This window comes from Hypomesus nipponensis, chromosome 23, assembly GCF_054491055.1.
Source record: "Hypomesus nipponensis isolate SF chromosome 23, ASM5449105v1, whole genome shotgun sequence".
Taxonomy (NCBI): Eukaryota; Metazoa; Chordata; class Actinopteri; order Osmeriformes; family Osmeridae; genus Hypomesus; species Hypomesus nipponensis.
The window spans coordinates 12,121,550-12,145,343 of NC_140383.1; the positions used below are offsets into that span (position 1 = coordinate 12,121,550).

Here is a 23,794-nt window from a genome sequence, read left to right on the forward strand (position 1 = left end):
GACAGGACTACAGTCAGATAGTCCTAATGATGTGACAGAACTACAGTCAGACAGTCCTAACGATGTGACAGGACTACAGTCAGACAGTCCTAACGATGTGACAGGACTACAGTCAGACAGTCCTTACAACGTGACAGAACTACAGTCAGATAGTCCTAACGATGTGACAGGACTACAGTCAGACAATCCTAACGATGTGACGGGACTACAGTCAGATAGTCCTAATGATGTGACAGAACTACAGTCAGACAGTCCTAACGATGTGACAGGACTACAGTCAGACAGTCCTAACGATGTGACAGGACTACAGTCAGACAGTCCTAACGATGTGACAGGACTACAGTCAGACAGTCCTAATGATGTGGCTGGGCTATTGTCAGAATCTAATACAGTCCTAACAATGTCATACTGAAATTGCACTGCAGTCTACCACCGTCATCCATACGTTTCCGCTGAAACAGGATCTTGGTTTACATCAGGAACTACATCCGAGCACATTAATCAATTGGTGTGAGGATTACAGTGAAATGAGCTTCCACAGGGTCATGACACAGGTAATATTTTTCTTTTGCTTGAAAAGTGAAATCCCCAGGGCTGCTTGTAAGTAGAGTTCTCTATGTGCTCTGCAGAATGCCCACAGGAAGCAGGACAGCTGATTTGAACTGGCATGCTTTCATTTCGCCGTCCCGAGGGAATGTATCATTGGTATCTAGTCGGTATGAGGTGTTTAAGGCTGCTCAGAGAGCCAGAAACTGATTTCATGCTATATTTCACCACCACACATTATTTTACCTCCAACTGGACCGATCACAGGGATACAGAACCATTCGTGTCTACTGCACTCTGACTGAGGTCAACACTAGTTGCCTTGACACAGGGAGATGGATGGTCCATCCTAAAGACAAGGGAAAAGCCTATTAACAAAGGGCAACATTTGGATTTTTCATGTCTCAAACAAACATTTGTAAACAGCCAGACATATAAGGTGTCGGCTTAGCCTCTGTAGGGACATGAGAAGCATTAAACTGCACTTAACATGTGCTGTTAATACAGCCCCGTAGCCTTTGTCAAATAAACAAATATTTCAATAACAATGAAGATTAAAGATAAAAATAATATACTTTTGTCGGTGGACTGAAATCCTGAAAAGGTGACATCTGTGCACCCTCATGTTGGAAATGTGAGAGACGCAGGTTGCAGGGCGATATACCCGCAGAGTTGTATCGAAGCAGAGTATAGAGGCAGGGTAAAGATGAGGCAGGGTTTTCTGAACAGGAGAGTGTCACAGAGCTGGGCAGAGGCAGACAACTGAGAGAAGAACAGGACCAGGAGGATGAACAGAGCTCAGATCCGCAGGAGGAATGAGACTTGACCCTTTTCTCATATTTATGTTACGTTTATAAACCCCCACAATCATCTATTTGTGCCTGGAGCGCCTGTGGTCTCTCCCTCCTCGCCCGCTTCCGCTGCCTCGTATCAACGTGTTCCCCGTCGGCATTGAAAAACGTCCCGTTCTAATTTATCGCTTTAATTAATTACCACACATGCCAGGGTGTGTTTGTCCAGAACGACAAAAGTTGAGATTACAGAGAGAGAGAGAGAGAGAGAGAGAGAGAGAGAGAGAGAGAGAGAGAGAGAGAGAGAGAGAGAGAGAGAGAGAGGGAGGGAGAGAGAGATGCAGAGAGATATATAGAGAGAAAGATGAGCGTTAGTGATGGTGTTTTATCATGGCCTAACAGGGTGGTTTAGCTAGCACTGATACCTGAGCACATTTGGCCCCCTGCCTAAGCACTCAAACAGACAGAGAGGATTTAATTTTGATGTGTAAGAGGCTTTTTCCCATGTCCCATGTAATGCTGGACTTAAAAGGTGAGCACAATCTGCCAGCATTCACCTATGCAACACCCAGAACCATGACAACAAGATCAACAAACAAGGGCATCATGGGAGAGCATGTGACTTGCAGGAAACTGTGATGAGGCTGGTAGGAAATATATGATTTTTTTCCCTTAAATCCTGTACTTTGCATGGTAACATACCAAAAGCATATTCTCAATTTTACGTTCCTGATAGTCAGATAATCAGATATTAAATTGCGGTTTAAAGTAATTTCAACAAATGAGTGAAAGTGATGACATCTGGGAGTCTGTCTGACGGGCAGACGGCTGCATGCCAGAATGAATAAATTGGGCCACAGCTCCCCTGAGAGCTGTCAGTCATCTGGAGCAAACACAGTCCACATCTAGAGTTAAGGCCAGAGACAGTCCCACCCGTTTTTCATCACCAACAGTTACCCACCTATGTTAGAACTTGTCCTTGAATGTGCACTGCACTTACTGTACGTCTCTTTGGATGAAAGCATTTGCTTGTTGAACAAATGTAAGTGTTAAACGTCACCAAAATAATGTACTGTACACTGCATGTTTCGATGAAAGAGACACAATCTCAGCTGTGGGCGACATACGTGAAGAGAAGACAGTTCTGGGAGGTAAAACGAGGGTGGAGAAAGGAAACGTAAACACCGGCACTTTGTAAAGATCTCATGTTTACACTTTCAAGGCGGCAGCCAGAAGATTAGAGCCTCCACACGAGGGATGCCAAGCGCACAGTCTTTCTCAGGTACAGCAGTACAGGATACTGCCCCCCCCCCCCAAACCCCACCAGAGTTGCTCAATATGAATATTTATGTGCATAATTAAAGTAGAGAACCAGAGATGTTTGCTGCAGAAGGTAATGTGAATCTTTTCCCTGTGTTTATGTTTTTTTATGTATGAATATGGAATGGCCCCCTGATGGATAACTGAGACTCTCTCTTAGATCTGTCTGTTCCCTCTAGAGTTCTCCTCGCACGCATCAGATAAATAGTAAATACTCTCAGAGAGACTGGGGGTTCACAGGAGTGGTACTTACCGAGATCTGGAGGGGCAAATTCACACAGATTATAATGAAAAATGTACGTATGGTAGCAGTACCGTTCTCTCATGGTTGGGGAGGACACAAGGAGTCATCTCTCTTCCATCTCTAGCTCATCTACTTCCTTTGGAAATCTCTACGCTAACTCTCAGTGTTCTATTTTTATTTGACTTTGAAAATGAAATCTACAGCCACTTGGACGTTTTCCGTTAAACACACTGAGACACATCAAATTTTAATTACCTCATCTTATTTGCATATGATTCCTGAAGAAGAAAAAAAGTTAAATTTATTCCCTGCAAGTGGCAAGTCTTTCTTTGAGGATCATGACAATTAGAATGGATCAAAGTGTAGGTTTGATGAGGGCTAGACTTCATTAACATAATGAAATGAACTCCAAGAGAAATTGCTAATAGAAACAACGAATTGTACATTATTTATATTCAGGAGAAATTATGTTTATGATGTTCATTTAGCAGTTTTAAACCTTGTTTTCAATTAACAGTTTGTTAATTAACTTCTAGTTTACATATAATCACTAAGATTAATTTGCCTTCACATCCTGAAAGCTTTCTGCTTCTCCCCTGTTTCCCCCGCCCCCCCCTTAAAAAATATGTTGTTTTATTGTTGTTTATTTTTGATTACATCACATCACATCCTAATTAAAGTTTTCATAATCAAATAAACGACAAAGACAACAGACTGCTTTAAAGAAATAAATATATCTCCGGAATGATCAGGACTGGTAGACGCCATAATGAGACTGATTGATGTTGTGGCCTCTGTGCAGTTTCTTATGTTACATGAATCAGAGAGCTTTGGGGTCTGTGTGTTCAAACACAGACCTCTCTCCTCCCTCCATCCATCTCAGCCACCTCTGTTTTCACACAGTGAACCATGGCTCTCCCTCCCCATCGCTACCCAGGCAACAATAAAGTCCACTGCCTAAAATAGAAGACCTCACTTAGTCCACAGAAAACTCCAGGTCAGAGTCAATGACACGACACGAATGCAGTTGAGAAGCTTCCTGTCGTCGTGTCCCTAGGTTTCTCCTTCTACTGTTTTCTTGAACTACCGATTAAACAGAGCTTTTGTTTGTGATAGTCTCTGTATCCAAGCAGGTCCTGTCAACGTTATCTAAACTAATGAGAGACCATACTGCGTCCCCCCCCCCCTCTCTCTGCTCCAGGTCTCTGAGGGCCTGCCCTGGGCTCATCATTCTAGTGAGCGTCTGCTACAGCTAGCCACAGTGTCTAACCTCTCCAGCCCTTGACTCCGTGGGAACTGGGCTCTTCCCCCTGATGGTCCAAAAGCCTTGTCGTTCTGCGCCACCCCCACCTCCCCCTTTCTTCCTCACTATCGCTCCCACTTTTCTTTCTCTCATTCTCTTTCTTTCTGTCTCTCTCACTCTACCTCCCCCTCGTTCTCCCTCCCTCCCTCTCTCTCAGTCCTGACGCAAATCACCAAGACTGCTTGGCAGCTGTCTGAACCTCGAAGTAGACCTTCCTGCTTGGATGATGGTGACAGTGCCAAGAGGAAAGAGGGCAAGAGAGAGGGAGAGAGAAAGATAAATCCGAGAGAGGGAGAGAAAGAGAGATGGAGAGAGCGAGAGAGCAAGAAAGCAAGAGAGTGTTAGGGAGGGAGGGAGAGGAAAAGCATAAAGAGAGGAAGAGAACAGTTTGTGAGTATTTGTGTGAGTGTGAGTGGCAGCATGTGTGTGTATGTGTGTATGTGTGAGAGAGTGACAGTTTCTGTGTCTGTGTGTGAGTGTTTAAGAAACGAGTGGGTTATAGTTAAGCCTCCCCTGCCGTCCCCTTCCCTCCCCTCCGCACACAGAAACGAGGGCTTCGCCCACGCACCTTGTCTCAAGCTTGTTTGCGAGTGCCGCCAGGCAGACCGAGGGTGGCGGAGCAGGATTCAGTAGTGTTCTGGGGCAGGAGCAGGGTGGCTGGGGGGCGTGGGGGGCAGGGGTGCAGGGGGGGAGGGGTGGGGGGTTCCCAGTTAGCTGGCGTTTTAAGCCGGGCCAAAGTATCCTCCAGGGCGAGTGCAATTCCCATGCCCTACTACATTCCACCCTCAGATCCCAGACGCGTTTTTGGGGTTGTATTTATTTTTCCTCCCCCTACGTGGAGTCCAGGATGTAGCCCCAAAGCATTCCCAGTGACCTACGTGGGAGGAGGAACTAGAGAGCTCTCCTGTACTCACACATACGTACACACACACACACACACACACACACTGACATTAAACCATGTCCCGAGAGGCTTTGCTCTCTGTTAAACACACCAGTGACAATCCAAGCCCCGCACTGTACTGTATCACAGTGCATGGGAATAAACCTCCCATACACACGCCTATGGGTTTTGATCTTCCTGGTAAACCAGGAGAACTGGACATGGGAACGAATGCAGTGTCATACCTTCTGCATTCTGTCACTTTATCAGAATTCTGCTGGTTCTATATTCCTGTTACAGACAGATATCTGAGGCTGTTGAGTCCGGGAGGTATATTATTGTGATAAAAGGAGAATTTTAAAGGCCTGGACATGCAAATTACCTTATTCCACATTAACTTCCCTCACCCTGGGCAAATTGTGTCACAATTAAGTCGGTTACCTAAACAGCAAGAAGCCTTTTCCAGGTACCCCAAGGACAGGATGCGATGGTTGACTGGGAGTGGAACAGTGACAGATGGAAATGAACATACTTCATTTCCTTCATTTGCATTAGTCTTGCCTCGGCCTCATTAATGGCTGGTAATGGAAACTGATAAGACTTTGACTTCAAGGCCAGATTGTGCCAACTGAATATTCAGATCTTTGAAAGAGGGGTAGCCCAGGGGAATATTCTGAGACCTTACTGTATTTGCTAATTAGATTATGTACATTAACAGGAAGGTATTGTAAGACGAAAGGGGGATATATATATATATATATATACATATTTATAGGTCAAAACATGATGAAGTAGCCTGAGTCATGGGAAAAAAACTGAGAATGGACACAGAAAGGTATTTACTCGAGACAGCAGACCTTGACCCTGAGCCTCAAGTCCCTGATGGAATGATACCAAAGTGATGGACTAAAGAGGAAAAATGACATCCTGGAGCCTGCTGCACCCTGGGAAAGTGAGAGTGAAGCCAAACACCCCTGTTTTCTCAAGTAGTCACAATCTGGAGATCGGACAGGGCAGTTTCCTGTATGGGTCCTTCCCATCCCTCCCTGTTGAGGAACACAGGAAGTCAGGACCCCCTAGGTGCTCAGAACGCAGAGAGGACACTGCTCGGGGGCCTGATTCATGTTATCATAACACTCTGAAGCTTCGCAAGTTCCCCACGTTACTCTCCCACGCTGCACTCTCTCTCACTCACTCTCCCTCCCTCCCTCCCTCCCTCCCTCCCTCCCTCCCTCCCTCCCTCCCTCCCTCCCTCCCTCCCTCCCTCCCTCCCTCCCTCCCTCTCTCTCTCTCTCTCTCTCTCTCTCTTTATCTCTCTCCCTTACACTCTCTCTCCCTCCCTAACTCTTTCTCCGAACTTCTGTCTCTCTCCCTCTCTCTTCTCCTTTCTAGCCCCTCCCCTTTGCTGACTGGGGACCTGCAGGGCCTGTGACATCAGCAGGAACATGCCGAGTTCCTCCTGCTTCCGTCTGAGAGCAGAGAGGACACAGGCGATCAGCAAAACTAGAGACAGGAGATCTGAATCTGGAAGATGCTGAATAATGACAGGATGTAACAGACTGATGAGATAAATCAATGAACTCATCTGACAATAGAAGAAAGATCATGATAAAACAAGTAATAGACGGATGGCTGTTGATGTATTTAGCATACCTGTTGTAGTTAAATGTGAATGTGGATCAGGCAGAGAGACAGATTGTATTACACAAACCAATCCTACATGATCCCATCTTGTGTTATACACGGCAGGCCAATGGAGTTTGTTATCTAGAGATTTGAGGGATGGGATTGTCATGATTTACAGCATATGAAGATAAATGACTTCCACGGAGGTCTCTGGTAGGAAAGAAAACTCATTCTTATGTCTTGGACACATTTTTGTAAATATACAAATGTTTGCATTTCTGTAAAAAGGATGTGCAAACAAAGAGATTAAGTGACTTCAGTAAATCAACTCACAATTGGAGCTGCAGGACTAGCGCCTGTGACCTTAAGTCATCTTTGGAGTGAATACATGTGAAAAAAACTTGTAAGGGAGTAAAAATGTATTTTGTGCTCGAACACATCTGGGTTTGGTTACACGCTTCGAGGTAGGGATTAAAATGGGAAACACGCTGGATTTTCCCAGAGCGCACGCCTTGGTGACTGCAAACAAGGCATAACATTTACGTTTCCGAGCTAGGCTGGAAGAGCAGGCCGCGCATGGCCCTCCCAAACCTGGGTACCTGACAGGATGTAGTGAGGACCTGATGGGAAATACAGGATGTCCAGCTGTTACACCCCCAAACTCACTGTAGGATTCAGCTATGGATATCTGCATCATCAATGGCCGTGTGACCAAATAATTTGTCATTACGGATCTTTTTATCGCAATCAAATCATTTACATTTAGTCATTTAGCAGACGCTCTTATCCAGAGCGACACTTACACGACTTACAGGGATATTCCCCCCCCCCCCGAAGCAAGTAGGGCGAAATGCCTTGCCGAAGGACACAACGTCATTTTGCACAGCCGGAAATCGAACTGGCAACCTTCTGATTACTAGCCCGATTCCCTAACCGCTCAGCCACCTGACTCCCTAATCATATGACAAATCACAGATCCCTCCCCTGCGAGTGCCGTCAGGCACTGATCCCTATGAGGATCCCTATGAGGGATCAATCAAATCATATGACACTTATGTGATTTGGGATTTATTTACACATGCATCAATTTGGGCAAGTTTCTCTTGGCCCATAAAAAAAGGCGTTTGCCCTCTGAGCTTGCGATGCTCCAGAATATTCTGAAGTCGTCAGTTGACTGCACTTCCTTAGTGCAGATAAGAGGCCTCCTAAGGGCTTGATAGTTCATTAAAGGAAATGTTGGGGGGCAAAAGGGACTATTGGAACGAAAAAACAAACGAGTCATGAACAAACACACTGGTCGTGACACCCATGTCATCTACAATCAAACGCACGTTGACAAATTGAAGATAATTAGTCGATGTCCATGACAATGGGGTAATTGGTAGTGACAGGCCAGTCATTCTAGCATGAGAATTAGAGATCTCTAGAGTGTTTATTTGAGCAGAAATGTTAATAATGTGTGCTACAGTTGGATTTTTTACATTTTTCTGAAATGTTATTTGAAGGGATTACATCATTTTGGACAGTTTGCATGACAGAAATAAAACGGGTTTATCAGTGCAAGCGTCTTAAAGAGAATCCTGTAATCTCCCGGTTGGATTACCCTCAAATCTCCATGGGGTGAGGCAGAGAAAAAGAAAAAGGCCAAATAATAAATAATAATTACCAAAAAGCCAAAACACATCCCAAAAAAAACAAACCTCCAGGATTTTGAATGGTGGCGTTATTGAGATTGGGCTGTAAATGCAAACTCGATTACGTACTTTCGATGGACTGGAGAAACTGTCATTCTCCTGAATCAGTCTGGCTTCCCATTGATGGTTACTAGAGGACTAAATGACATAAATCAGATTGTATATGTGTAGCCCTTTTTACAATCACTGTCACAAACAGCTTCATGGTTTGCCCACAGATCAACAGATACATTCTGGATCTGAAAACTAACATTGAAAAGAAGTAGAAGAAAGAGAACAAGAAATTGGGTGAGCAACCATTCAATGAGGAGTCACTTCCTCTTGAGACAGTTTGTGAGGCAGTTTTATCGGGATACCAGGGTCATATGAAATGTTTGGTCTTCAGTTTGACCCTTTGGGTTTGGGGGAAGAACTTCTCGCTGTGAGAACTAGGAGAGCAGAGAAAATTCAACTCTGAACCACACAATCCACACAGCAAGATGGTATCAGGATTTTGGATAGTGCCTAAGGTTTGAACAGGTTTAAACATTTTAATGATTCAACACATATATCCTATGGGAGAAGGAGCCATGGTACAGTAACTCATTGCAGAAGCTCCGCTCCTCCTAATGCATTTCCTGCCTGTGGGAGTTGACCCATACAACAGAATTGCTTTAGGCGACCTGGAGCTTTAGAACATGTCTCTCAGGGTCGTTTAATGAACAGCTACAACCTGCTGGTCTCTTCACAAAGAGGACCTGAGAGAAAACAGCTGGTCTGTAAAGATCACCCCCGCCCCCCCTCCCTCCCCACTCTCCCAGCCCACCCTCTTCCTTTTGGCCTCCCGCCCTCAAAACCTCTCACCATCTTCCGCTAAGCCACCACCTATCTCCGTCCCGTGTGTTTGCTTCCTTCAGCGGACCTACCATGGTCTGGCAGAGTAATCCCTGGCGTGGGAGAGAGCCAGTGGGAGTACAGTATGTTTTTACGCCTCCCCATCCTCAGCTTCCTTGCACAACCTCTCACACAAACATTACTTTGATATCCCAACTAGTTTATTTCAGAGAAAAATACTGTAAGCTGAATTCTCATACTGGGTGAGTCATGATTTAAAATGTTGAGAGCAGTTTGATGAACTCTATGTATATCTGACAGTGGAATTGTTGTGTTGCCTATGTACATGAAAACATTCCTTCACAAACAAGTACTTCAGGTAAACCTTCTGAGACTGAATAACCTATTGTTCCATTAAGCAATAACAAACAGTATATTCCTCGCTTGAGATTCTGGTGTTCTCTATAACTGAATTAATTACACAGTATCCTGAGAATCTCAAAGAAACATTCATTAGCTGATCATGGAGAGAGACTGAGGCCTGTGAAACAGGTCGTGTTATTCCTCCATGATCCTGCATACGTTTCAGCTGTTGCTATTCTGCCGGGGATCAGACACTGCTCGGAAACTACTCTGACAAGGTGCAGGATTGGCAGCAGCAGCTTTGCTCTCGTTAATCAGTCTTACAAAAACGCAATCTCCTGACAGATGTTTTCTCCTGCTTTTCTCTCTCCCTCTCCCCTCGACCCCTCTCCCCCTCTCTCTCTCTCTCTCTCTCTCTCTCTCTCTCTCTCTCTCTCTCTCTCTCTATCTCTCTCTATCTCTCTCTCTCCATTGCTAGCAGCTGCAAAGCCATTTCAGGATGACGCTGGGGGTGGGACACCACCTGTGTCTGCCATGGTTTTTTTGTGTGTTTTTTTTCTCTCCCAGTGTGCAAAAAAACACGGGCAGAGGGCATCTGAACCAATCAGCAGTAGAGAGACAGAGAGCCCTACAGCTGTAGCCTGGAATTGCATCTGTCCAGAGGACATCTGACTGTGTCACCCCAGATTGAACAGCTTGGCCCAACCAGCCAAGATGAGGGCAGTGCTTTCCTTAATCCCTGCGATATCCTTAGAGTCCTACAGGACACGGAACATCATGTGGGCGCTAGGCAACAAGCTGCAGCCCCTACTGCTGTGACCAGAAGGATATCTGATCTAAGAAAATGGCACTTATGGCTCCAGGACTTCCCAACCCTGCTCGTACTCCCTGATAATCACCATTCATCCCATCAATTTTAACGTCATAGCTGGGATGGTATGCTGGTTTGTTGCTGTTACAGGCCACCTGATTGTGGAGCTCCGGTTGTGGCAGAGGCCCAGAAACTTCTGTCTGACACCATGCCAGGCCCAAGTCTGTAGATGAACAGGTAGGCCAGAGGCCACGTCCTGAGGTTGCGGCAAGTTCGAAAGTTGGCTAAACACCATCAGGCAGCTGCTCTAGTGTTGTTGTCTAACCACTGAATACAACCTTCTGAATAAAAAAATATTAATTCTCTAATGGTTTGGATGGTTTGATTTTTTAAATGTTGAAATTACATTTTAGTTTCAGAGGTCTATCTATATTTGCCAACAAAGACAAAGGTTGAGCTCAACAAATGAGGTTTCATATAACATAAAAGCTATAATGTCTAAAGCAACAGTTTTAACTAGGTTACATTTGGACCTTACCGAAAGGTAGGCAATGGTTTGTCAGACGCTTGTGTTTTGTTAAACCGGAGGTAAATGGCAAATATTGGTTTTAGAAGCATTACTGACATTTCAATGAAATTGGATAATTGTAGCCTGCCATATGCAAAGCATTCAAAGGAGCCCACACAATTTGGCATGAAATATTTTTTTCTCTCTCTCTCTCTTTTCCGTGAGGCTTAAATTATAGGTTGTCGATGGAAGCATTTGTGCTGTAATTTTGTCTCCCTCTCTGAAGACCTGTATGATTTTAAACTAAACTGACTCCAGAGAAGCCTCTTCTCATTTCTTATATGTAAAACAGGATGATCAGGCATCAGTGTAGATGACCTCTCTAGTACATGGCTTGCCAGAGTACTTGTTACAAATGGCAAATAAACTTGAACTTGAACTCACTGACTTGAGTAAATTACTTTATTAAAATACATATTGCTAGTTCTTAGTTTGACCCTGAACAACCAAATCATTGGTTGTAGGTGTTGCCCACCATGACTAAATACATGAATACAAATATTCTGTACATAATGAATAAAGGAAACAACAATGATTAGGATACTCTGTTTAGTACTTCCAGATGAATCTTTTGAACCAAATGTCTACAAACTGCAGTTATCTGACTGTCTGGTGCCTCCCCAGTGAATACATCAGACTACTCACTGTTTGGAAGCTTGCACTCTGAGTAATTGGTGTTTTGTAATGTTATCTTAACCACTAAAAATGTACTCAAAACAGTTTTCAGGGATACTGTACACAGCTGAGAGCAAACACACACCTTAGGGACATCCAACATACAGTATCATGAATACAAATATACATACTAGTAGTCTTTTTTTGTGCATCTTTTTATGTGCTTTTTCACAGCATCTGTTCAGTTATGGTGCATTCCAGATTTGTGTCATTTGGAAGCATTATATCGACTTAAGTCTTGTTTTAACCTTTTTTCGCTTCATAAATTGCAACAACAAACAGTTACCTCCCAGCATGGGGCCAGAGAAAGGCATCTGCTCACTGTGACACAATGTCACAATATGGAAGAGGGATGTCCTCTCAGGACGTTAAGCTCCACAGCTCACACATAGACTGGGGTGGGAGATGCGACTGGTGTTCATTGCAAAACAAAAGCAGCTTGCATGTTTTTGGATAAGCACACACCTGGACACACCGCTGGAAGAGAGAACGAGTACACACACGTGTGCATAGACACACACACACACGCATGCCCACACACACAGCCGTCACATCACACACTGGTCGGATTCTCTGTAATCAGATTACACTAAGCATCATAAACACACAACGTTGGGGAAAAAAAGTATACATACAGTTTAAATATATAAATATTTCACACAGCTTTCAAACAGCTTTCATCCCTGGGCTTAAGAACTCACTGGAGAACCTGTGCATGTGTGTGTGTGTGTGTGTGTGTGAGTGTGTGTGTGTACTTGTGTGTGTGAGGAGGGGTACTAGGACAAAGGATATAGAGCAGATGTCATCCGTGGATGTAAAGTGTGTGTATTGCATGAACAACATTAACCCAGTTTCTATAAATGTCCATACAGACTTATTTTGTAGTTTTGACCCGCTTGTACTCATTTGCCCGTGGCTTGTCTGGTGCACCAATATAGAAACAGATGCTGGTTTAAAGGGAACAAACTTTAGGAGTGTTAGATTTAGTATAAGGTCAAACTGAAATCATATTTATAAACCATTTTGGTCGCTGTTAAACTGTCCCTAAGCCATATTCTGTCAAAGCTTTATTCTAAATCATTGGGTTGCTGAATTTTCTCTTTAATTACGCAGCTATTTTCCTCTAACCACTCAATTGTTCCATTGTGACAAACATTCCTACGGTCTGTATACCTTTCCAGAGAGGTGATATTAAATCATGAAAACAGAATGCTCAATTGGGGTAACCATACTTCTATCCTGTCAGCACTGCCTACAATACATCATAATGACAAATAATAGCATGCATTACTGATATACCATTCTATAGCTCAGTGTATGTTCCCTAAGGAGGCTGGGTAACTTGTGAGCTGTTTTTACCAGAGCCAAGCCACGGCCTGGCTCCCCAGCAGGATGATCCAGGAGAGGGAGGCCGAGCCCAGGGTCACACCCATGCTCTCAGGCCTTGCGGTGGAGTGGGCTGGAATTACAGAAACCTTTCTGGTTAGTTCCAGAGACACACAAAACGAGAAGAATGGGAAAGAGAAAAGAGCCGGAGTGCGTAAACATGGTGTTCTGAGTTCTTCCAAGAATAACATATTAAAGGTATTTTCTGAGGGAGCTGCAAAGAAAGCTTGATGTAGCGTCCAGTGGTACACTATTTTGGTATTCTATGGCCACATGAGCCTTATAGGTAACCAGCCATTTTGAATGTTTACATTTGGGAAGAGGGAACCCAGTGTGGAGAAGGTCTTTGGGCATGTCATGGTTCCAGACTATGTGAAACTGACGATGAAGTATGAGCTGATGTCTGTCATAACTCTAGTTAATCCAATTTGATTTCTGGGGAATAACCAGAGCAATAAGCTGATGAATAACACCTCATATCCCACACTGCACTCATTTTTAACTGAGTGTACTACCAACTCATGGATCAATCACAACAAACTCTCCCATTCTCTTTCTGGGGAAATATTATGGAGAACATCATCAAACATAATCGAAAGTCTCTTTTCAACAGAAATCAAGGTTTTCTTTCTTTTCTTTCTTTCTTTCTTTTTTCTTTCTTTCTTTCTTTTTTCTGTCTTTCTTTCTGGAAAAGTTCTCATCTGACATATAATTTGGACTGTGGTCCTTTTGAATACCGCCTTGTGGCTTGGCTGACATTTAACAAACCTGTGTGGAGTTGACAGCACTTGTTTGCGGTTTACCTTACTCCAAAGAAGTCTATTTACATACAAAACATGGTCTAACTTACTGTTAAGGAACTTGTGTCCAAACAATACAAAACTACCAGCTTGGTCAGTTGAGTCTGTTATAGAAAAGTATTCAACCGGCAACATAGAAAACCCTTGCTGTGACTTTTGCTGTGTCCAGAAGTTCTAAGGGTAACAATCTTCCACTGAAACATGTATTGATACACTAATATCCTTGTTCTTGAATAAAATAACTGAAAAGATCTATGTCTGTCCATTTCTTCCCAGTCTAAGGAGTCCAAACTATGGACAACATGAGCTGCTGTTCTCAGTTTGCAGTTGAAGCACGAGAACACAACATGCAACTCTGTCTGGTCATTCTGAAAATATTCTGAACTACACACAAGATCACAAACAGAAAAACGTGATTTTTTATCTCTGCAATTAAAAAAGCATAGAGAGCGAGAGGGAAAGAGGAAGAGAGAAACACTCGTGCTTAGTTAATTTGCCGACACAAACAAAAATGTAAAACAGGGGCGATAAACAGACCCTCTTACTTCCCTACACTGTGAAACCAGTCAAGTGTAACAAATCTAATTGGAATATATGAATGTTTGCTTTGTCTGCTGGCCTTAACTTTGTATGACCAGATGAGCTGAATGTCTCAGAGGCCCGGCTCCAGACCCATCGGACAGCCGGTCCGCAGATATGCACGCCGACTGAATGCACCACAAACGACTCCGCGTGTATGTGAATGTGTGACTGCATCAGAATTCCTGAAAAGAGAGACGGACAGTGTGGCTGTGGACAGGAAATGAATACGTAATGACAAATTCCAACAGAAAATTCATCAGATAAATACCTTCCATTTTGAATCCCTTTCAGAATAATCCTAATATATTAAATTCACGAGTCAACAGAAAATGTTTCTGTCTTGCAGGAAATGATGAGTGTGAGTGTTTTGAGTAAGAGTATGAGTGTTTTGAGTAAGAGTGTGAGTGTTTTGTGCTTCACTATCAGACTTGGTTCACTGTACTCTCCCCTCCCAAGAAGGAGATCAAAATGTTGTCTTGTTTGCAGAGATGTTTACCATCTGCCATCAATCCTTGAAAAGACTTGGAAACATTTCTGTCGAGTGTCCCTCCTGTCCTGCCTGTGTGGCGCTGACTCTGGGACATGTAAGATTCCCTGGAGAATAGAACGAGAATAGAACTACAGGGGCACTCAACAGCTCCGTCTAACAATAATAAAAGTGCTCAGGCTTAAAGGTGACATTCTCAATTTACGATTATTTGTGTCTATATAGTGTGTTTCTTGGCTCTGAATCTACCCAGGCTGTCTTTGTCCGGGGAGAATACACAGAGAAAATCTTCTCGCCTCTTTTCTTCAAATGAAATCCGTCAAACCCTTTCTGAGACTCTTGATATGTGGAGTCTGACCTCAGGGATTATCATCCCATACGCCATCTCAGGATTCCTGGGAGGGCTGTGAAGTCAGTTCCCATGTTGCTCGTGCCAGCCAGACTTCCTCTTGAACCATCTGTGGATATGAGGGCTCGGAGGGTCTGAAAGAATGGGGCTTGGCATAGTCCAGTTATTGTACCTACCCATATCTAGAGTGACCTAATGTAGATCACATAGCCGACAAGAAATTTGAAGCATCTGTAGAGATAGGCATGGCTAGATTTGAAGATTTAAGTATGTTTTTAAGACAGCACAGCAAGGCAATCTTTGAAGACCCATTCAGTGTCAAAACATTGTATGAAACATTTATTTTGGGAGAGGTTTAGCAGAGGATTTATTATGTGTTTGCAACAGTACTAAGTGGTTTCTGTATTTGATGTGGTCATCATTCCTGTATGAGTTACAGTCTTGCACTAATCTTAATTATTTACCCATTTGTAAGTAAACATTTTCTTTTAAGGTTCCCAGCAAAGCTTTGTGGAAATGTGTCTGGCTTTTAATCAACATCAGATGCCATCGCTATAAACAAAACAATTCAGAGTAATTACATTGTGTTAAGTTGAGAACACAACTTGCACATGTCTTCACAAATATGGGGGATCAGCTACCCTTGGCCTTCACCACAAAAAAAAAAATGCAATTTAGACATATCATGTATTTAATTAAAACTATCACTTCTAAATTGATCCATTGATTCATAGATTAAACTTTACTGCTACATGTGGACTTTAGGTGACTGTACCAGAACCAACATGAGCTCATATCATCAATTCATTCTTAGAGAGATCACATGAATCAGACGTCAATAAACTACAATCTGTTGAAACAAGAAACAGACCAATTTATCACTAACATGCTAAATAATGATTAGCTTCCAGAATCAAAGATTGGTCAGAGCACAATGGCAAAACAAGTGTTCATGAAGGAGCATTTACTGCTTGTTTGTAAACTGTGAGTCAAAAAGTTCCTAAAATGTAATTAACTTTTCTTTTTCTTTTTTTTTTTTACCAAGTGTGAGAAAAAGCTTCAAGCAGCGTGTCCTCTCCGTCCTCTGTTGCGTCCCGCAGTCATATCAGGACCCCAGCGAGAAACTTCCTTCCTCTCCAAACAGGCCTTTTCTCCTCAGAACCCAGACGGTTTTCTGCAGTCAAACTAGAGAAAGGAGGAGAACAGCGTAACTGAAAGAGAAAAGCATAAATGTAAATATAATGAATGGTTGAGGCTTCTGGCCTACGCTGAAGGAGGTGATCAGCAACAATAGTGCCGCGGAGCCATGCCGCCTCTTTGCCAACGAGTGCTGGACTGCTGTGTCAACTTGAGATGCTATGGCAACATTCATTGACAGGAAGTTTATTTTCTCAGGCCTTGCAGAATATTAATAACCATTTCGCGGAGTGTTGCCAAGTTTCTTTGGATCAGGTTCAAACCCACGCTGTGAACTGGACGCACACTCGGGATATAATGTAAGCAACAGATAAATTGCTTATGTTATTTGTGCAGTGGATCATAATTATCTGTCTTTTAAAGGGTTTGATGTAAATTGTCAATGATGGGGGGTTGGAGTTTGCCAAGCCGTGTTGCATTTCTGTCATGGCAGAGCAGAGGGTAACTCTGGAAGCAGTATCTCTCTGCCAACACAACTAAATGCCTCCCATTTATAACTTTTAAAAGTTGTAAAAACTGATCACTGAAACAAATGTCGGGGACCTGGCATCCCACCACATGTATTGATGATGGAAGCAAAGCCCAAAGTTTTTACATCTTTACTCAACTCATTCAGGGGCAAAGGTGCACTGCAAGAGACCTTCAGCCCCCAAACTACCGTGGGCCCGACCATTTATAGAACTTGACGTTCTCTAGCATAGGTCTAAGGCTCCTACAAACGCTAATGAGGAGCTGGAGAAGATGAGGCTTCTCTGGCCTCTAATCAGGTTTGGCAGGAGAGACACGTCCTGCTCAGCGATGGAAAGCCACTCAAACACCAGACAGCAGGTCGAGAGGGTAGAGAAGTCACGCTGATGAGCACTCAACACGCACGCACTCATCACACAACAAAGCAACACCGTATGTACAACTGTAACGGATTAGAAGGTCATTCAGATTATCAGATAATTTCCCCTGATGTATTTATCTCTCTCTAAATCTCTCTTCCCCACCCCACTCTCCCTGTCTCTCCCTGTCTCTCTCTCTCACACACACACACACACACATACACACACACACAGTACACACCCACACACAGCCCATTTGTAAAACACACTCAACCAAACACTAGGCACTAAAACATTGAGCATAGCACTTCCTTTCAATACACAAAAAACCCATAACAGACCAAATCAAAAACACGCAAGCTTGTAAGCAATTGTCCCACCACGACACACGCACATGCACACACACACTCTCAAGTTGACGCCAGGCTGGAACATATCAAACAACAAGCATCAAGAGGACAGACCTTTCCCACATTACAGTAAAACACACAGGACACTTAGTAAGAGACCAAGTCCCTGATGAGAGACCCCAGTGCCTTGCAAGTCTCCCTCCAACCGTTGACCAAACAATAACAACGGCCTGTCTGTAAAACTGTGACCTCAGGCGTCGTCTAGGTTAGTAACACTCCAGCACGCATCAAGTCCAGAAAAGGGTCAGGAAGGTGAGGTGCACCATTTGTATGTCACTTTGGATGAAAGCGTCTGCTAAAAGATCAAATGTGTACAGAATGTGCTAATGTTAGGATATATATCAGGTCCCGTATGATGAATATATGACCTGATTCAGAACAGATATGAGCTGTGTTTCTGCAAGTTTACAGAGCACTTTCCCTGTTTCTAGTTCTGGAACCCAAACACAAAGGTCCCAACTCAATCTAGATGGTAAACCACGGCAAACCATTCCATTCATGTTCTCTCAAACCCAACCAGCAAGAGATCTCTGAGTTAGTGTAGGTCTACTAATAAAGACAGTCGTTCTAAAGAAAGGCTGACGGTGGTGTTGTAGACAATGTAGACAGTCACCACAGAGACACACATAGGTTTGCAGCCCGGGGCAATCCACATCAAAGCAGGTCCCACGTCAAAGAGGCAGAGAAACAACGTGACATCTGACGATGGATTCCGAAGAAAAAACAACCAACCCTCCCTCCTTTTGGAGACGCGCTTTTTTTTTTTTTCCCCCTTTCTTTCTTCCTTCTTCTTTTTGTGTGAAGGGGTGTTTGAGCGGCTGGAGCAGTTTGTACACCCTGCTTTCCAAGGGTGACTAATTTGGCTCAAACAATGTTTAAATAATCAAGGAGCTGAGAAGACTTTGAACTCGTTTCACAAGAAGGCCACCAGATGTTTCTGCCTCTCATTTACTGAGTTGTTCTACCTCTCATCTGTGGTACGGAGGCACACAGCGTTGCAGATCTCGAATAGGTGGGGTCGGAGCGGACTGTATACGAAAACAACAAGCTTCACTGCAACTCAAAACAACACACCATGATCAAGTTTATCATAAAATCATAAGATTGAATTCAGGTGAACAGATGATTCACCCTGATGTCTTTCTTCGTGATCTTTCTTAGTGTCTTCTCTCTCTCTCTCTCTCTCTCTCTCTCTCTCTCTCTCTCTATCTCTCTCTCTCTCTCTCTCTCTCTCTCTTTCTCTCTTTCTCTCTCTCTGTCTTTCTCCTTTTTTCTTTCTGTCTCTTTCCCATATATGCACACACACACGCCATTCAAACATCACGATATACATTTTACAACACACATCCAGCCTGGGCTGATCATGGCAGGTATCCTGTGTGTGTGTGTGTCAGACAGTGTCTGTGTTGCACATGTGGAGTGATGCAGGGAACCTGCCTGCAATCCGCCCCACATGGAGCCATGTGTTTGTGATTGGAGTAAACGAACCACAGCAGAAATGTGTGCTCGACATTTTCTTAACTCCTCCTGGGTGTTAGAGAAATAAATGTGCATATGAAAATTCTCAACAAAGAGTCGAAGATCACCCCAAAAGATTTCATCTTATATTTCAGATTTGTGTGTACATATCTGAAGGGCATTTTCTAATCAGATTCCCTGTGTTTAATTGGAGAATGATGAAAAGGGGTAGGCCATATTACGCCACTCTGCCTGCTGGGCCTCCACAGGGGGAAAATTGAGAGAAGCTTTTCAGACTGTTTTTATTTGAATCTTGGTAATGAAGTTAATTTTACAAGGTTTCCGTTCATTGAAAATCTCGCTCAGGTGCAGTGCAGACATTCACAAAGTCCTACACACAAGCGCTGCATTTTTGAAGGCCCACAAACACACATACACAAACACACATAAACAAACACATATGCTTTTGCAGTCCATATGAAGCAATAAAGTGAATGAAAAACATATGAATCAATTGTGGTTCAAAAACCAAATAGCTTGAGCCATTAGACATACTATTAAACCAGAACCAAAAAAGTGAACTCTGTCTCCTGCTGATTCTGTAAGACACAACCTTTTTTATTTGATGAGACCAAAACAGATAAAGCCTTGATCCAATCCAAACAACACCAGGCTATCCTTGCTAGCTGGAGAAGGCGGAGAGTTCTCCAAGCCGGCTAGCTTTCACACTGTTCTCCAGAGCCCCTGACACAGAGTGTGTTGAACCTGAAAGGAAAATAAATGTGTGTCCGTGTGCAGCCTGAATTTGGTCCCAGGCTTTCACATGAGAAACGTTCAGGAATGTCCAGGAACACTGTTGGAACTGCTCATCATCCTTACAACATCCTTCTCTCATTACGTCTCAATACCGAACCTTCCATTAAGGCTATTTTTAGTTGACTTCCTGTGGATATGTGAGGCAGCAGTGCACGGTAAGGGGATTGGACGACAGTTCTGGGACCTGGAAGTAAACCAGAGGAGGTCTGAGGACAGGGCGCTGGTACCAGGAAGGGGGCCAGAGGGCTGACTCTTGTCTCTGAGTGTACATGTCTCTGTGTGTGTGTACATGTGCGCATGTTTCTGTGCTTGTGCATGTTTGTGTGTGTCAGTTCTTCACTTCTTGCTTAGCGTTCCTTGCTAACCTGTTTTTCTGGAAAGCTGTGGTCTCCCTGTAGTCTCTCTTTGCTTTGGACTCTCTTAGCTGTGGTGTCTCTTGGCTGTAGTATCTCTGACCAGTGGTCTCTATGAATTGTGGTCTCTCTTAGCTGTAGTGTCTGAGGAGTGGTCTCTCTGACTTGGATGTGTGTGCAGTCGAAGGGAACAGTTCACTCCTTAACGAACAGGCTGAGAGCAGCAATTCCATGCTGTGGAGAGAGAGCGATGCTCAAAGCATATCCCTGGCTAGGTGACAGCAGAGATAATTTCCTGAGCAGAGGGAGTTACCACCGAGAGAGAGAGCAGGGAGAGAGAGAGAGAGAGAGAGAGAGAGAGGGGGGGGGGGGAGAACAAGAGGCAGAGAGGGAGGGAATGAGAGGGAGTAATATGGATAGAGTGACATTGGTGAGAGAGAGCGAGGGAAAGGAGTAAGGAACCAGCTAGAGAGGGTGGGAAGGTTTAATAAGAGAAAGAGAATTTGTGACGGGTGAGTGAAGAAGAAAGAGAAATAAAAAGAGAGCGCAACAGAGAGACAGGGAGACAGGGAAAGTGAGAGCGAGAGAGGGAGAAAGAGAGAGGTGAGAGGGAGAGGGAGAAAGCGAGGGAGAGAGGTGAGAGGGAGAGAGAGAGAGAGAGAGAGAGAGAGAGAGAGAGAGAGAGAGAGAGAGAGAGAGAGAGAGAGAGAGAGAGAGAGAGAGGGGAGTGTCCTTGTTTAAGAGGGACCGGCTGAGTTATGTTCCTCTTGGCAGTGCAAGGCTCATCGGCTGGGCCCAAGGCGTCTCGGCGCCACCTCAGGTTCCAGCGTCCGGGCCTTCTCTCCCCGCACATGGCATTCATTTTGGGGGCTGCTGAGGAGTGAGATGGGGCTTCGTCTCCAAAGCCGAGTGGTGCCGGAGCAATTAAGGGGCTGCAATTACGCAGGGTGGATCTCCTCTTGCAGCACGCCAAGAGTAATGCGGGCCCTGCCAGCGATGTAATGGAAGTGACAGGGGAACGGAGTCGTAATGGCCGTCGTATACATGATTTACACCAGGAAGAAGGCCCCTGTGTTTTTCTGTTGTTTTTTTTCTCTGCGCTCTCGCATGCGTCGACCAATCCGAATGACAACAGAACACATCTAAGAGCCGTCTCTGCAGCAATGATGGGGGATAGAATATGTGACCAAACCACATCCTTTATTCCGCCAATCGTGTACTTTCTCGCCCCCCCCCCCCAACGCCCCGTTTCCTTCCCCAGAGTTGTTCATGACGGAGGAATTTCCATAAGTGGTTCTAAAGTGGCACCAGGGAGAGAGGGAGGCATGGGCTCCAGGGTTAGTTAGCATTTTAACAACAGAATGATGGAGTTTCACTTAGGGAAGCCTAGCCTCTGGGTAGAGGCAGGGCGAGGCAGGGTAGAGGACAAGACAGCCTCTGGGTAAAGGGTTTCTCAGGGTAGAGGCCGGGTAGAGGACAGCTCAGGGTTGAGGCAGGGTAGAGGACAGGACAGCCTCTGGGTAAAGGCAGGGTAGAGGCTAGCTTGGGGTAAGGACAGCTTCAGCGTCCTTCAGCGTGGAGGCCGGGTGGAGGACAATATGGCAGGAGAGGTGGTTGAATAAGGCTTGTGAGCATCACATCAAACTGTTTGAGCATTTAAAATCAACTGTAGTAATGGTGGGTTTGCAATTCACACGAGTAACAGTTACACTCTGACTTATGCTCGCTCCGTCAATAAAGATGTAGGCCTTAGCTTGGTAGATAAACACAAACATGTTACATGTTTAATTCACAATTTCCTTTTGTCCCTCTCTGTTAAATATTTTTTTGCATCTCTTTCTCCTTCCCTTAAAAAAAAATGATGTTCATATGCTGCGGTCTTGGAAACTGCTCAGGATTTTCTTTTTGAACTGCATGTATTCTTTTTCTGTGATATATGAGCAGTGATTATTGGATTTGAGAAGTATGTAGTGTAAGCATGAGGGCAGTGAGGAGACTGGTTGATGATTTAATTGATGTTGTGATTCAGGGGTTTGGCAGTCCTGTTATTCAGTATATTAAAAGCGAACACAACATTCATAACATGCTTTGTGGGGGACTCTCAAGTTCTTTATGCAATAAAAGGTCTTCTGACACCCACTATGAAGAAGAAGAGTTTAAAACTTGGGTTGCGCAACATCACCCACACATTCTTACAAAAATGCCTGGGAGCTAATAACAAAAAGTGATGATTTATTCTGCATCAAAAAGGCCAAATACTTTGATGAAGGATCCATTAAAACTGGATCTGGAACCTGGGATGAGGTTAAAACCGCTAGTACAGCAGGAAACTGTCATGATGATTAAAGTCAATACATTTTCCTGACCCTCCATGGGTCTTGACTCTGTTGGCTCACTTTCAAGACACAGCTGTAAACATTGTGGAAACACTGTAGATCCAGGTGCTTGTAGTAAGTGTTAGTTAATAGGTACTAAGACCTTATAAGATGCTTATAACATAAATATGTTTCAATGAGATGTGAAGAAGTGTTCATAACAGTAGGTTGGTAAGCGTTAGGGCATGGGTCAAGGATAGTGTAAAGGAGATAAGCGTAGGTAAAAATACCTTTGCAAGATGTTTTTTGACATCCATATGTGTTACTAAGACTTACCGACTTACTAAAGCCTGTGATCTATTGATTAACGCTAATTACAAGCACCTGGATCTAAAGTGTTAGCAACATTGTTTGTGTGCAGTTTGTACATTGCAACAATATCATGGCTGCAGTGTTAAACTCTACCTGGTTCAGCATGTGCAGTTGGTGTTTTCTGAGGACAGTGTTAATTTACACATGAGCCGAAGAGACAGGGCTGTGAAAGTACGTTTAATCTTCTTTCCTCCATCAGGACAGAGATGGACTCAAATGGTTAAAAACGAAGTGTAAAGAAGCCCACACATGTTGACATTTTTTTGTTCCGGTAATCCCTGTGTTTTCATCCAGATTTTAAAGCATAATCCCGCATGAAAGCCTCAGGGCTAGGGGAGGAAGAGCCCCTCGGCCAGCTTGCTTCTTGGGAGCACTTACAATGACAGATTATAATGTGCAATAAAATAAAGAGATCAGGGCATGTTAGGAGTTCATGTTGCTGCGTTAGAAACAAACGCTTCCTGTGTTTCTGTGAAGTGTAGCGCTGGCAGACTGCTCACAACCCGTGCGCTGGCGGAGTGAAGACACCTCCTAAAATAAGGTGCAACTTCCCTGTCTGCAGTCACAGCCTGGATTCAGGGAAGCGTGTCACTTCCTGTGACATTCCCCAGGACACAGCATCACGTTCAGAAGTGATGTTTGTTTGACCAGAATGTCACACAGTGAACTGTTGACACCTCCAAACTACATGTAGCCGACCTCGTCCCCAATTTATGATGGCAACATCACTTCACTAGGCACACATTTCCTATTGTATATTGTCATAACGTGTTTCATCTCTAAGCAAATATACAGTTAAATTGGA

The 23,794-nt window shown here is 44.0% G+C and overlaps 1 long non-coding RNA gene across 2 annotated transcripts in view; it reads right to left on the bottom strand.

Moving 5' to 3' along the window:
* Nucleotides 1-15,567: 15,567 nt before the first annotated feature.
* LOC146234275 (uncharacterized) overlaps nucleotides 15,568-23,794 on the bottom strand; it is a 34,752-nt gene continuing 26,525 nt past the window's right edge. Inside the window, exons 5-6 of one of the 2 annotated variants that reach the window (XR_014741599.1) lie at nucleotides 16,283-16,426; nucleotides 15,568-16,091 (exon numbers count right to left, since the gene is read on the bottom strand). This is a non-coding gene — a long non-coding RNA (uncharacterized LOC146234275). Of the gene's footprint in view, nucleotides 16,427-23,794 lie in introns of both variants that reach the window. The other variant, XR_014741598.1, reaches the window with a different exon arrangement.